Source organism: Heterocephalus glaber, unplaced genomic scaffold (assembly GCF_053883595.1).
Source record: "Heterocephalus glaber isolate CG9 unplaced genomic scaffold, H.glaber_assembly_v1.0 deba00001673, whole genome shotgun sequence".
Classification (NCBI taxonomy): Eukaryota; Metazoa; Chordata; class Mammalia; order Rodentia; family Bathyergidae; genus Heterocephalus; species Heterocephalus glaber.
The window spans coordinates 3158240-3174312 of record NW_028258410.1 but is presented as its reverse complement, the minus strand read 5'-3'; the positions used below and the strand labels follow the sequence as shown (position 1 = coordinate 3174312).

The 16073-nt window shown below is 38.5% G+C and overlaps 1 pseudogene; it reads right to left on the bottom strand.

The window, feature by feature from the left end:
• Window positions 1-3207: 3207 nt before the first annotated feature.
• Window positions 3208-4270, bottom strand: LOC106008773 (olfactory receptor 5V1-like; annotated as a pseudogene).
• Between the last annotated feature and the right edge of the window lie 11803 nt (window positions 4271-16073).

Sequence of the window (16073 nt, the reverse complement as noted above, 5' to 3'; positions counted from 1 at the left end):
TTTGGAATACATACACAGTAGAATACTATTCAGTCATGAAAAGAGGGGAGTTCCTCTCATTTGTGAGAAGATAGGTTAACCTGGAAGAAGAAATTATAATAAGTGAAATAACCCAGGAACAGCAATGCAAATGTTGTGTGTTCTCATTTCTATATGGAAACTAAAAAGGCTCAACTCAGAGAAGTAGAGAGCAGAAAGTTGGCTACTGATGGCTAGGGAGGTGATGGGAAAAGGGATTTTGCTCAAGAGATACAGTTTCAGTTAGACAGGATTAGGACAGGTACCACATACATTACTTTTTGTAGATTAACTATAGCAAAAGAATTGGGTTCAGACATTGATTTGTTTTAAGCTGGTGTCTCAAATTTTGTGGATAGCTATTAGAAATAAATAAATAAATTGGGTGCATAATAATGACATAGATCATTATAAATAAATAAATTATGTGATAAAAGTAAAATATCTAGATTGTTTCTAATTAAGTTAAAATATTTACAATATATGCTAAAAACATATGCTAAGTAAAATTTCAAGTGTTTTTAGCTTCTTAAAATCTATAAAGAAATACGAATTAGGCATATTTAATACATATGATAGAATTTATTGCTTTTCTTATACTGAGCCATCCCTGCATCCCTGGAATTAAACTGTTTGATCATGTTGCATGATCTTTTTAATGTCTTGGTGACCTGGATTTGTAAGTAATTTATTGAGGACTTTTTCATCTATGGTCATCAAGGCTGTGGGTCTATCTAGATTTATTTTTGTTGTTTCCTTGTCACGTTTGGCATCAGGGTAATGCTGAACTCGTAAAATGTGTTTGGAAGGGTTCCCTACATTTTCATTCTCTAGAACAGTATATGAAACATTGGGGTTAATTCTTTAAATGCTTGGAAAATATAGAACGAAATCATTGTTTGGAGATATTTTATTATTAATTCAATCTCCTTAATTCTTATTGGTCTATTCAGATTTTCTGTATCCTCTTGACAACTTTGTTAAGTGATATATGTCCAGAAATTTATCAATTTATTTTCTATTTTATGGTTTGATAAATTAATGGTTTTCTCATTATTACTAATTATATTTTGAATTCTTTGTTATCAGTGATATTTCCTTTTGCACTTCTATTTTTACTTATTTAGGTTCTGTCTCCCTCCCTCTCTCTCTCTGTTTCACCTCTAACTAAAGTTTTAAGAATTTCAACTTTTCCAAGAAGCTAATCTTTTTTATAGATTCTTGTATTTTTATTTTACCCTCTATTTCAATTGTTTTTCCTATGGTTTTATTGGTTTTCTTACTTTCTCCTCAATTTGGGTATAGTTTGTTTTTGCTTTTCCAAGACCTTGAAATATATCATTAGTTTGTTTATTTAAAATCTTTCATTTTTCTTTCTTGGTACTGGTTTTGCTACACTTCACAGTTTTTAGTATGTTGTGTTTCAATTTTCATTTACTTCAAAAATTTTTCAATTTTTCTATGAATCCCTCAATGGCCCACTGTTTATTCAAAAGTGTTTTGATCAGCCTATATCTATTTATATAATTTATAACATTGCTCTTGCTTTGCACTTCCAATTTTATTTTGTTGTAATTACAAAAGTTATAAGATATGATTTTTAGCAACCAAAAATTTGTAAAGGAAATAAACCAATCTCATTTGTAGTAACTACAAAAAAAAATACATAGGAATGTACTTCATCATGAAACAAAAATATTTGTGTATAGCAAATTTAAAGACTAATAACCAAATCTGAAAAACGCACAAATTAATGGGCAGGTATCCTGTGTTAATGTTTTGGAAAAATTAAAATAAATAAATTATTCATGATACCAGAACAAACTACAGATTCCAAACAATTCCTATAAAAGTGTTAAGAGACAATCTACAATTAGAAAAAAATCTATTTTGAAAACATATATAAGAAATGTTCTAAAGAACCCATAGATCAACCAAACAGATTTGAAAAATGCTCAACATCACTAACAATTAGGGAATTGAAATTAAAACCACAATGATGAATCCCCTCACATACTATACTGGCAGTTATCCAAAGGAGAATATAAATATACAACAATTATTTGTCAACTAGAAATAAGTATGCATAAATAAATAAAAATAGACAAGCAACTCTGGTCAAGGAAATGAAGAAAAGGAATGTTTGTACATTATTTGTGAGACTGTAAGCTAGCATATCCTTTATGCAAAAATGTACGGAGTTTCTTCCACATCTAAAAATTGAAATATCATATGATCCTGAATCCCACTTCTAGGTGTTAATTAAAGTATCTGAAGTCAATATGTTAAAAATGTCTGCTTCCCCATACTCATTTGTGCACAGTACACAAAAGTAATGGAATCAAACTGCATGTTCTTCAACAAATGAATGGGTGAAGTAATGAATGGGTGAAGTAATTTGCTATGTATACAGAATTGAATATATTTAGCACTGAAAATGGAATTTCATTATTTTTAACAAACTATATGGAATTGAGAATCATTATGCTAAGGGGAATAAACTGAACACAGAAAGATGAGTGGCCGCCTTTTCTCATTTGTATCAGGATCATAAAGGAATTGAGCTGAGAGAGCTGACTGTTGGTACCAGAGCCAGGTGGGTGGAGGCAATGGGGAGATGATGACTGAAGTCCAAAGCTTCAACTGGGTCAAGTGATTTCCTTCCCTTCCTACAAGATGTATTGGACAGCACAATGAATGTATTACATAAAGTAATTTACATTTAAAACTTGTAAAACCAATAAACCTCAATTGTTCCCATTGCATACACAAAATGACAGGTGGTGGAGGAAGGGGTATGTTAATCATATCAATTTAATTGTCACACATTATATTGATAAACCATGACATCATATTTTACCCCAGAAATATTTACAACTATAATTTGTCAAGTTACACTTAAAATAAAAATACTGTATAAAATAATTTATAGATAGATGCTTAAATGTGAATTAGGAAATAGTTGTAAAAGTACATAAACATAGATCACACGCATATATATATATGTATTTTTCTATGTATGCATAGGAGTAGGAATGATATAGACATGGATATAGGTAAGATACTAAAACACAAGCTTTCTTAATACAGGCTATTGCATTTGATAAATCACAGAGATAATTATTTCGGATAACAAAATTCAAATTTTCAGAGGATGGAGTTAGAGACACATGCTTAGGTCAAACATAATATCTACTTGTGTCTATACATTTCTAACATGGCCAGGCACTTATTATGTGTCAAAAGAAAGGGGTTTTTTTCCTAAGAATTTATTCTAACCAGAGTACTAAGTAATTCTGTTTTAATATTGCACATATTGTGTGCACATTCTACCACACACAGCCCTCATGAGCCCTTTTTTCACCTCCGTGTTCCTCAGGCTGTAGATGATGGGGTTGAGCATTGGGGTGATGACTTTATGGAGCATGGAGATGAGTCTGACCCTGGCAGGGGAGTGTGGGCTGGAGGAGGGCCAGATGGAGGTGAAGATGGCTGTGCCATAGAACTGGTAGACCACCAAGAGGTGGGAGGCACACATGGAGAATGCTTTGCACTTCCCTTCTGCAGACTGGATCTTCAGAATGGTGGAGATGATGTAGAGGTAGGAGATCAAGGTGGTCAGGAAGGAAATGAACCCACTGATACCCCCTAGCACTAAAACAAGCATTTCAGCCACATAAGTGGATGAGCAAGACAGGGCTACCACTGGTGGTATATCACAGTAGTACTAGTTCACCAGATTGGATCTGCAGAAAGACAGGTGTATGGACATTGTGTGGATGGTGGAATTGAGGAAACTTGCTTCCCAGTTTCCAGAGACCACCTGAGCACAGCAAGCCTTGGTCATGATGACAGAGTAGTGAAGGGGGAAGCAGATGGGCATATACCAGTCATAAGGCATGACAGCCAGCAGGAAGGCCTCAGTCCCAACTAGCACCACCAGGAAATACAGCTACAGAGCACATCCAACAAAGGAAGTGCTGTGGTCCTCAGTCAAGAGATTGTGCAGCATATTTGGGACAGTTGTTGATGAGCAGAATATGTCTAAGTGGAACAAGTTTGCCAGAAAGCAGTATATGTGAATGTGGAGCTTTGCCTCAGTCCCGATGGCCAAAAGGATGGCCCTGTTTCCCACCAAGGTGACCGGGTAGATGTTGGTCAAGGCCACAAAGAGAGGGTAGCACAACTTGGGGAGGTCAGAGAGCCAAATGAGGATGAACTGAGTCACAGTGGTGACATTGTAGATGTCCATCTCCTCTCCATCAGGGTCTTTCTAGAGGGAAGAAATCAGCACAGATTAGGGAGCCAATCAATGTACTTCTGAGAAATTCTTGAAAAACAGCTCCAACTTTATTTAGAAATTTCAGTACCCATATCTAATATACTCACAGTATTTCTTGAAATAGTTACCCTCTGACCTTCAAGGGGAGGGTGCCCTGTGTTTACTATAGAGATCCATGACAGTTCTTCTCCTTTATCATGATTTTTAGTTTTTCACGTTGTTTGAGGTTGAAAATTAAGGGAGACCTGAAGGTGGCTTTCTCATTTCCTTGTAGGGACTTGCTTCTTGGATCTCATGTTACTTCACTGAGTAACTTTTATATGCTCTTGCAATACTAACATCTTTGGAAGCAGAGTCTGTCTATGGTATATTGGGCTGTATCTTAGACATGTTTTATACTATAAATCATATATGTATCATATAGATTATGGTTATAGATTATATATGTGTATATTCTTTTACATAACTCAATACTAGGAATTATACAAATAGTAATTCATAAATGAATAATGGGTCAAAGGAGTGTATAAATGGCATGGTATCTGTTCAAATATCTCCTGTAAAGACATAACAATAGACTGCCTTTGTAAGTTCAAAATCATATTATTGAAATCTGAACATTAGCATTTGCCTTAGCAGTCCACATAATCACAATATTTAAGAAATTCATTGAAATCCTGAACATCGATACTCTGGAACTTTTTTTGACAATCTCTTCAAATCATGAAATATAAGAGAAACAATGGTGATAATAATGACAAAATGCTGATGTACCATCCAGTTTTAAAGAAAGTTTAATGACTGACAATTATTTGAACAAAAAGCAATTGTTATGTGAGTTGTTGGATTTTCAATGTTTATGATTATAGAGAATTATTAAATTTTTGTGTGAATATCTGTATATAACTATTTTGAAAACAGAAGAGCATATATGGATAAATATTACAAAAAGTAATTACTTAAATATTAAATGCTAATTTATAAAAAATATTCATTTTTATTGTTGCTTATATTTTAAAAGTTGACTTTTTAAAATCAAGAACTATATGAATGTCATAATCTAATATGGATAATATGTTGTTTCTCATTATATAATCAACAGGTACACATCAAAAATTGAAATAAATTTTGCCTAAATTTTGCAATTGATTAATCATGCTAAATAAAACTTTTTGCCTTGATCAATACAAGAATTTTTAATATTGTGAAGGAACTTATATTTATGTGAACAATCTCATTCATATTTATCTATATGTTACATATTTCTGGACTAATTAGGAAAATAGTGATATCTCATCAATAATATGTTATTTAGGAAGAATTTCTTGATCCTGCCTCTTTAATTTGAAAGACCAGTGCAGTAGTTCATTGACTAGGGACTCAGAAAAATTTCTATGAAATGTCATCTCCCCACTTGATTAGTATGATTACTGAAATCAATGCTAATTATAAGTACTCAAATATGTAGTGAGAATGAGCACAAGGAACATGTGTCTAACATCAATTTCTATTGGAGATTGCCCAGAATTCAACCATGCTTATTAGTTGTTATTTGCACTATTGCCTATAGTCTATCCTAAAAGTACTATATACAAAGTTAACCTTTTCAGAAAACTTAATTCAAGTTAATTCTACTTCAAAAATAACACTAACCACCTGAACAAAAGTGTCATGAATGGATATTAAAACCAAACAAAATTAAAATTCTTTTATTTATTAACAAAATAAAGAATATATTACTTTGAACAATAGAGGATCACATTACCTAGAAAAATTTTCAGCAAGAGGAATGGAACACGATGCAGCCATCTGACTGCAGCAATCAATAAAAGCAAACTCATCACTTATACTTGGGACTCACATCAGGATTTAACCTATAGTTTATATTATGCCTACTTCCTTAAAGAACTATGGCAATAAAAATTCCACACTGAATATTCTTCTCTTGCTCAGAGATCCTAATAATGGAAGGCTGGCCAATAAATTTCATGTAAGTTTAAACATCTTTCTAAATTCTGGAAAGGTCATGCACTTCAAAGACTTGAAAAACATTTTGACACATTGGGCAGAAACACTACAGCACAAGCTGTTACATTTCTGGAACAAAACATTTTGTGGAATAAACACAGAGGCAAGGCAAGGGCAAGGCAAGGGTGTGTCTTATTGTACATTATTGCTCTATCAATATGAATATGTCACAATTTATTTATCCATTTCACCACCAGTGAGCTTCTGGAAGACTGTACAGTTTATCTGTTGCTCTTGTCTCTTGGTGAACATTATGGATACGTCTCTCAGGAGTCAACCCAAGATGGACGTGCTGGGCACAGGATATGGATGTGCTCAGCTTTGTCATTTTTACCACAGACAAAATGGTGGGGGTATAAATTCTATTTGATTTGTTTTTTGTCTCTTTTCACAGTCTTTCCTGGACTGGAATGTGAATTTATTGATGGTAGATCCTTTGTATTGTTCACTGAATGAATGAGAAAGCTATGTCTGTTGGATAGAATGTTTTACTGGTAATATTTCTATAAATCTTCGTACCTACCACATAGAAAAACCCTGAAGTCCTGTACGTGAGGTCCACTGTCCTTACCTGCAAAATAGAACTAGATATGCCTCATTTATGAGAGATGACTAGAGGACGAGGAACCCAACAGGGGACTTCTATGATTAATTTTTTAGAAAGCCTGACCCAAGTGGTGTTGGCCATGCCATGATGAAGTTTCCATAATGACATTTCCACATGGCCCCAGAAAATTTCATTGAAGCCACCACTGCCATCCAGAGGAATTCCTTATATAAGCAGGGTGGGTTTGAACGTGACTTGCTATATGCTTTCTGTCCTCAAGTCCATGGTCACTGGGGACATGGAGATAAATGTGAGCTAACTTGTATGACCTGGATGGGTCACGGTTTACCTGGAGGATAATTTAACACCTCTGAAAAGTGTTTCCCTATCTTCACAACCCACAGAGTTACAGGTTTCCCCAGTGCTTGGGGAAGCTCCTCAGAATGTGTTCTCAAGACCTCTTCTCTGGGCAGTGTCCTTGGTTTTCATTAATTGGCTGTAACTTGTCACCCACATGGTCTTCACTTGTGCATTGCAAAGAAACAGAAGTTAATTACTAATATTTTACTGAAATAAGGACAATATCTGATTTCAGTAAGGATGATCATCATTTGAGCAAACTCTGTCCAATGATCCTTTCAATCCCCTGGTGATAGGAGTGCAAAGACAGCTCTTCAACTCTGCAGAGAGGCTGTTAGGGAAGATAGCATTCCCCATCCCTTTATATGAAGAGCTGGATTTATACACTAGCACTGTACATCCTGTCTTCCCTCCTGCAACCATTGATATTGTGTATGATCTTTGAAGTTGACTTTGAGTGAATTCTTGTACTTACAAAAGGCAAAAGTTCCGGGCAAAATATTCCCATTTGTGTTTGTGGAAGTCACTAGATATTTATTTTCAATAAACATGAAGAGGGTAGGAAGAGGGAAGATATAAGAAAGAAAAGAAGAAATGAAAGAAGAGGGGTTAAGAAGACAGGTTTTGCCAGTGTTTGCTTTCCTGTCTACCTAAACCCTCCCTTCTGGTTTGTCCTACAACTTGACATGGACACCCTGACTCAGTGTCATTCAGCAGTGCAGTGAGAAAGATTACAGAGATGGTGGCAAACAGGACACCTGAGGTTTCCTCTCTGGTGAACAGCCTCAGGAAGATGAAGTCAATAGAGGATGTGTTGTGCCCTTCCATTGACCCTATGGTGCCACTGAAGCAACCTCAGATCTTTCAAATTAAATGATTGATGATGTTCCCAGGGAAATAAAATGACAATACAAATTCGTTGTGAAGCACAAGTATTCTAAAAGATGAAAGAAAATATTGAAACATACTTCTGTTCTGGAGTTCATAAGCAACAATTTATACCAGAATGTGAATTTTTACCAATTTTAAATAAAACTGATGATTAATAATCAAAAATTTAAGACTATTTTGGACAAGATGTCAGGAGACGCTACTGTTCTACAATAATACTAATCATAACAGCTTAGAGTATATACTATGCCATACACCTGCTGAATATACCATGTTATAGTATGACTATTTTGTGAACATATTGCCTTAGGTAGATTTCAATCGATGTCATTATAAAATGTACCTTGGCTATGGCCAGTGTAACCTCCATCTTTAAAATGCCTTTAATTCTGGTGACTTGTCTATATTGTCACTCAGTCACTCTTGTGAATGTTACACCCAGTGAGAAAGAACCAACCAGAGACCGATGGTAAATCCACACAGGAGTTTATTACCACACGGGACCTGAGCTGAGCATCGGACTTGAGCCTCAACTGGGGGGAGACAAACATGTTTTATACACCTTTGAGGCCAATAGTTTCTAAGCCCCCCTATGGGATAGAACTAGCAAAGCAAGCAAAAGGTACAGAAGCAGAATGTCCTGCCATTAGACCATTTGTAAAACAATAGTTGATTAATTGTTGTTTCTAAAGAGACTTTCTAAGGGAAGGAGGTTTCTAAGCTTCCTCCATCTGAGTTCATCTAAAGGGCAGGCAGGTGGGTCAAGCAGCAATATGGAGTCTGTTTTGCTAAATAGGGTCCTTCATTCCCCACTGGTTCTTGAAACTTAATCAAATCTTTGATTTCTGTATTTATTTTTTGGATTTTTCCTCTAAAACATCTTCTAAAATCTCATAATTTTGCCTCAACACCATCAGTTTAACTGTGTCAACCCTCTGTCTAACATATTTAATCAAAGCATTTATAATGTAAGGTCCCACAAGCAAAAGCAGAAGTAAGATAACTAGGGGGCCTGCTACAGCAGAAGCTAGGGTAGTTAACCATGGGGAAAGTCAAATAGATATTCAAACCAATATTGATACTTTTGTTGAGCATATTTAGTCTTTAAATTTTCCCTGACCATAGCTAAGGTATCTCTAATGACACCAGACTGATTAGCATAGAAGCAACAGGTTTATTCTTGGGCCACACATAACCCTCCTTGTTTCATGCACAGGAGGTCAAGTCCCCTTTGATTTTGCAGGACCATCTCAGCTAGGGGACCAACCTGTTTTTTTAATCTGGAGATCGTCTTCCAGGTGACCCAAATCTCTGGCTACTTGGTGGCTTAGGGCTTTAAAATTTGTGTCCTGAAGGATCACGGAGGAAGTTCCAATAGCCGCTGACCTGGCTATTCCTAATCCCACCAGAATGGGAACTAAAATGGGGGCAGCCCATTTACTCCTATAGTGTTCAGTGGTTAATCCCAGATGTTTGTGGCTCCCTTTTCCATTATAATACATGACTTGTGGAACAACATACATGGTGACACAAAAAAGTGGCAGATTGGGTAGCCAAGACTGATTGGGGAATGTCTATAGTCAAGTCCTCGGTGCAAGCACACCAAGCATATTAGGACTAGGTCTCCTGGCTTGAAACCATGTGGCTGGAACATAACAAAGGGTTTTTCTCAAGCCTGTTGTTTTGTAGCCTGGTTCTCACTGAAGAATCTGTAGGGCTTGAAGAGACTGAAGTAAAGAGACACAAGAATTTTCTGTTATCTGTTTAAGGTTTAACAGGGAGGAGTGGCAGTGGCCTCCCATACAAGATTTCAAAAGGGGTAAACTTGTCAACATATGGGGTACATCTAACTCATAACAAGGGTAGAGGAAGCAGTTTGGGCCACCTACCACCAGTTTCTAGAATATATTTAGTCAGGGTTTCTTTTAGGGTTTTATTTATCCTTTTCATTTGCCCTGAACTTTGTGGGTGATAGGCACAGTGTAACTTCCAATTGATATGTAGTGCCTTCGCAAAAATTTGGATATCTGTGCCATGAAGGCAGGCCTATTGTTGGACCCCAGGTAATGAGGGATGCCAAATTGGGGAACTATCTCCTGGAGCAAAACCTTAGTTACTATGTTGGCTGGTTCTCCATGAGTGGGGAAAGCTTTTACCCAACTTGAGTAGGTGTCAACCAATACCAGTAAATATTTGAACCTATTTCTGGATTTTATTTTGGTGAAATCAAATTCCCAATGTTTCCCTGGCTCTCTTCCCCATAATCAATTACCTTTGTTCCTTGGTCTTGTCTTGGAGTTTACCTGTGTACACACCTGACACCTGGAACTGATGTCCTGGACCATAGAGGTCAGTCCTGTGATTGAAAACTTAGAGCTCATTAGTCTTTATAACTTTGATTCTTCCAGGTGAGTTAAGTGATGTAACTGATGAACAAGTTGTCGTCTCAGGGCTCAGGGGCTACAAATTCATTTCTTTGTCCCTTTCCACCAGCCTGAGTCCAGTTTTGTAGCCCCTCACATTTTTTTTTCTCTTCTAGGGTGTATGTGGGTCTTTCTGGCAGGTAGCCAAATGGTTGGATGGGCAGAGTGTCTACTGGCCCCACTGGTTCATTGGCCACCTGTCGGGCTGCATTATTGGCCTCTCAGTTACCAGGCCTTGAAGCTGTCTCCTTTTTGGTGGCTTTTGCAATGACTAATGGCCAACGGGTTCCCAAATTGCCTCCAATAAGGCAAAAAAAAATTTGATAGTTTTCCCTTTTGATGTCAATAGCCCTCTCTTTCTGTAGAGGTTGCCATGTACATGGGCAGTGGCAAATATATACCAGCTGTCAGTGTAGATGTTTAGAGCCTTGTCTTGACCTAACCTTAGGGTTTGTGTTAAGACTATTAGTTCAGCCCTGTGCATCCAACCCCCTCAGCTCAATGTCTGTGCCTAGTGTACCTGTCCTTCTGGACTGACTATGGCCACCCCTGCATACCTCACTCCATCTTCCATGAAGCTGTTTCCATTGGTGAAGAAGATCTCATCTGAGTGTTGCAGGGGAACGTCAGTCAGGTCTGAGTGGTTGGTGGTGGAAGTTGTCAGAGTGTCCAGACAGTCATGGAGGGCCAAGCGTGAGTCAGAGACTGGGAGTAAGGTGGCTGGGTTAAGGGCCATTTCTTAGGTGAATTTGATGTGTGCCACATCCAGCAACAGGGCCTGGTACTGAGTCAGGTGGGCGTTGGAGAGCCATCATTTTGGGGCTCCTGTCATCAATGTCTTCACAGCATGCAGTGTGGTGATTATCATGTCCTGTCCCAGGCTGAGATTATCTGTCTCCTTGATGAGGAGGGTGGTGGCTACAACTGCCCTTAAACAGGTAGGCCATCCACTTCCCACAGGATCAAGTGTTTTAAACAGGTAGGCCACAGGTCTGTTCTTAGGTCCTAATGCCTTGGCTAGCACTCTTTTGTCTATGCCCCCTCATTCAGCCACAAACAACTGAAAGGGCTTGGTGACATCAGGCTGGTGCTGACACTAAGGCTTTCTTTAAAGCCAAAATGGTGGCTTCCTCCTTTTTTGTCTGGAGGGACTGTCTCTTGTGCCTGGAGTGCAGCAATAGTGACTCTCCCCAGTTTCTTGGCTAGGACTTCCTTGGGGGCAACACAGTTATCATAAACTTTCTGGGCTATGTTCAGGAGTTTAGTCCTATTCTTTCCCTCATAGCCCTCCAATTTCTGTAATTTCTTTCTAATGTCAGGGGTCACTGGGAAATAAAGGCCAAATTTAAAGCTGCTGCATTTTTGGGAGCCTCTGGGTCAATAGGAGTGAAAACTCTATAGGTTTCCAAGAGTCTCTCTAAAAATGCATCTGGAGACTCCATTTTTCCCTGGCGAACCTCACTTACCTTACTGAAATTAGTGGGCTTTCTGGCAGCTGCTTGGAGTTCCCCTAAAAAGTGCTGGTGGTAGGTCCCCAGCCTCCTCCTACCATCATCACCATTCAGGGTGCCACAATGAAACTGCAGCCTCTGCCCTGGCCAAATACCCCAGGGTTCTGGGAGTGATGCTGGGATTTGGCCCCAGGGCCTCTTTGATTGCTTGTTGATTAATGCATTCCCACTCCTCAGTGGTGAACAAGATCTGTAAAAGCTGCTGGGAATCATCCCAAGTTGGCTGATGAGTATGAAAAACAGACTCAAGAAGAAAGATTAATGCCTGAGATTTTTCAGAGAAGGGGGAAGTTTGATGTTTCCAATTGTAAAGATCACTAGCTGTAAAAGGGACATAAATCAATCCTCTCCCAAGCTCTGTCTGTTTTAAAGGAAAAGGGGAGGAGAAAGATGGGGCTGATGGACCATAGTCTTGTCCCAATCGAGTGCCAAAGGTAAATCAGGACCTGTGGGGCCCTGACTCCCATGACCACATTCCAAACCTTGCAAGCAATGTGCATAGAATAAGTTCCCACCGGGGGCCAATTGACTCCAAAACTGGGCCATTCTAATTGACACAGGATTTGTAATTTGCCTTTAGAAAATTTTATGCCATATTCATCTTCCCTGTCTGTGGAATAAATTTTTTTGAAGTTATTCAAAACACAATCAAGTGGAGTTCCTTCTGTGGACTGTGAGGAACCCAGAATTTTAGCCTGTGAAAATGCAAAAGGCACACAGAGCAAACAGACAGACAACAATAAACAAACAAAGATAAACTTTGGTCAAGTAAAACCTCTGGGGCTAAATGGATTCAGACCTCACCTAGGGAGTCCCTCTTCTGAGGACTCTGACCCAGTGATTCTGCTTGCTGTTGCAAAGAGACTCTAGGTAGGGGAACCTGTGCTGTGTCCAGCTTCCTCCACCTATCCACAGTGCACTAAGAATCATTTGATTCTTACCTCTAGAAGCTTTCCTGATAAACTCCTGCAGGTTTGTTGATCAGCGATAGGGCCTGACTGGGGCTAGCCTACCCAGAGCCCTAGAATACCATCAGGGTGGCCTCTCCTTCCACAGACCAGTGCCCAGAGGGGCCGAACACTGCTGATGTCCAATCCTGGTCTCTCCTAAAGAGAAACAATGGTTCCAAGATAATAAGCTCCAGAGCAGCTGGCTATCTCACTGGGGCCTCCAAGCATGTTATACCCAGTGAGAAAGAACCAACCAGAGACCGATAGTAAATCCACACAGGAGTTTATTACCAGCCAGGACCCAAGCCTAGCATGGGCCTCAAGCCCTGACAGAGCGGAGAAGAACATGGTCTATACACTTTTGAGGCCAACAATTTCTAGGCCCCCCTATGAGATAGAACTAGCAAAGCAAGCAAAAGGTACAGAAGCAGAATGTCCTGCCATTAGAACATTTGTAAAACAATAGTTGATTAATTGTTGTTTTTAAAGAGACTTTCTGTGGCAAGGAGGTTTCTAAGCTTCCTCCTGAGTTCATCTAAAGGGCAGGCAGATGGGTCAAGCAGCAATATGGAGTCTGTTTTGCTAACTATGGTCCTTCAGTGAATAGTCTAGGACTTTAGCCACAAGTCCTGGGCCACATGCTGAAGTGGCACTTCCTGTTAGGCCATCCAGATTGTGTGGGATGAAATGAATGGGTGATACAAAATATTCTTGTAAAATCAGATATGAAGGAATCATCCAATAGAGAAGAAATTACAATACAAAAATGATTTTCGTTTAGTTTTTAAAAAATGTAATTTTACAATGATGAGGAATTAACCTTAAGATTATGATTAGCATAATCACTACCAACCAGTATGAGCCATTAGGATTCATATGAAATAGTGCAGGGATATACATATTGAGCTGTTATCCACCTATTTTTGGGAATTGGAATTTTTTTTTCTTAGTACTTATTAAGAAAATTCAAATGACTGTGTCTCATATAATTTTAGGATAGGCTAAAGTATAAAACTTGCAATATTTCATGAAATTAAAGAACGATATTTCACATTTTAAGGCTAAATATGTACAATATATTTTACTAAACTGTGAGCTAAATTGACCAAGCTATGTTCATCTAAATATTCTAAGATTGTGAGCATTTGAGTCAATTGCACTGAAAAAACAATATTATTGATCACAGTGGTGATGGCATTGTGAAGAGTTTACTTTGTGCCAGAGGTATGCTAAGAGGGGTTTCTTTCTGTTGACTTTTGGTTTCCAAGATCAACTCAAGAAGCAGGGAGCTAGGAAATCCTATTTGGTATGGAAATAGGTGGGTCCGCATGAGATCAGTCTTTTAGTTGGGCAGTGATTGGGCCAGCATTGTCAGCTCACTCTGTGTTCTACCCATGCCTAGAAAAACAGTTACACCTTGACTGCATCCACTACATAACATGTGTGAACCATGTGAATCTCTGAAAATTTTTTCTAGGTATAATCATTACTTTTCTTGTACTTAGAACACTTATGGAATGATTGCTTCTCAGAGGTGTCCTCCAGGTATAGCTGGCCTTTAGGCTTTTAGTCTCTAATGACTCTAGGCAATCTCATTTTCAGTATACCAGGTGATACAATTAGCATCAACAATAGCATCAAACAGCTTAGAAAATGACAATTTGTGGTAGCAATTCATCTGTCAAATTTAACCAGGTGAGCTAGATAAAAATCAAAGACCAGCCCCAAAATTTTTGTAGTAAATAAACCCTTTAATGTAGCAAATTTATCCTTCAGGATTAAATATTTAGGAGGAAGGGATAGAGAGATAGAAGGAAAGGAAAAGGTTAAAAGTGAAGCTAGAGGAGACAGGAAGACCACACAAATTTTGGGAAACTGTCGAAGACAAGAGGAAGAGACAGAGTGAAGGAACGATGACAAGAACAGAAAAAACTAACATCAATAGGGAAGGTAGAAACTGTATTCACCTTCCTATAAGAATAAAGATAGTCAAGAGAAGGAAAGAGAGAGAAAAACAATCTGAAATAGGACAGGAACATTAACAAAGGGGGGGATGCAGAACCAGAAGAGAAAGAGAGAAAAAGAAAAAATATATAAAAATTTATGAAGGGTTGGACCTCCTACAGGTTATGTCTCTGTTCAATGGTAGACAACTTGAGCAGCGGTGTGCAGATGTAAGTCAATTAGTCTCAGCAAGCCAGCTGTAGTGCACTGATATCCAGGCTGATTTCTGGTTGCAAGGCCCAAGTTGAGGTCCCTGATCTTCTGCAGGATTGAACTCTGCAGGATATTATGGCAGGTTCCAGCCTCCCTTTCCCCAAAGTAAGTCTGGGTTACTATGGGAGGTCCTGATCCCCCCAACTTACCAACCATGGTGGTCCAGTGTGCCTTTATTGCAGATATTTTCCTTACTTTCCCATTGGTCTTCAATTTTCATTAAGGAGCCTCAGAGAGGCCCTCTCTGTGCTGATCACCTCTGCCTTATCTTCTGAAAATCATAACCATGGGCCAGATTCAGATACTGTGCAGTCCCTGGGGCCTGTTCTGAGAGCAGCTGGGCACCACTTGACAAGTCTGGGGTGGCAGGGCCAGTGCTGGCCTCCTGCCAAACTAATTAATAATCACCCACACTTGATCCCAGCATCACACGCTTAATCCCAGCGTGACAAAATTTTAATGCAATCACCTCTAAAGGCCCTGCCTATGACTATTTGAGGCTTCAGGTGAACATCCAGACAGGAGCCATAAATCATGTCATGTCCTGATGCCCAGCTGCTTTGACATCCTGTAATCTCCCACCTCACATTGACTTGTAATTCAAGAGAGAGAGCCCACAAATAAAACCTCACTGAAAATCAACAGAAATATTACAAAGTACCATGAACACAAAACAGAGGAAGATACTGAAAACTTATATTCTGAACTAGAAGAAGGAAATAGGATGCTTATCTCATACCACATACAAAAATTAACTCAAAAAACTTCATCACTTAAGACCTTGTTCTGTGTAAGTGCTAGAAGAGAATGTAGGGGCATTGCTCCCCTCATGCATCTTGGCAAAAC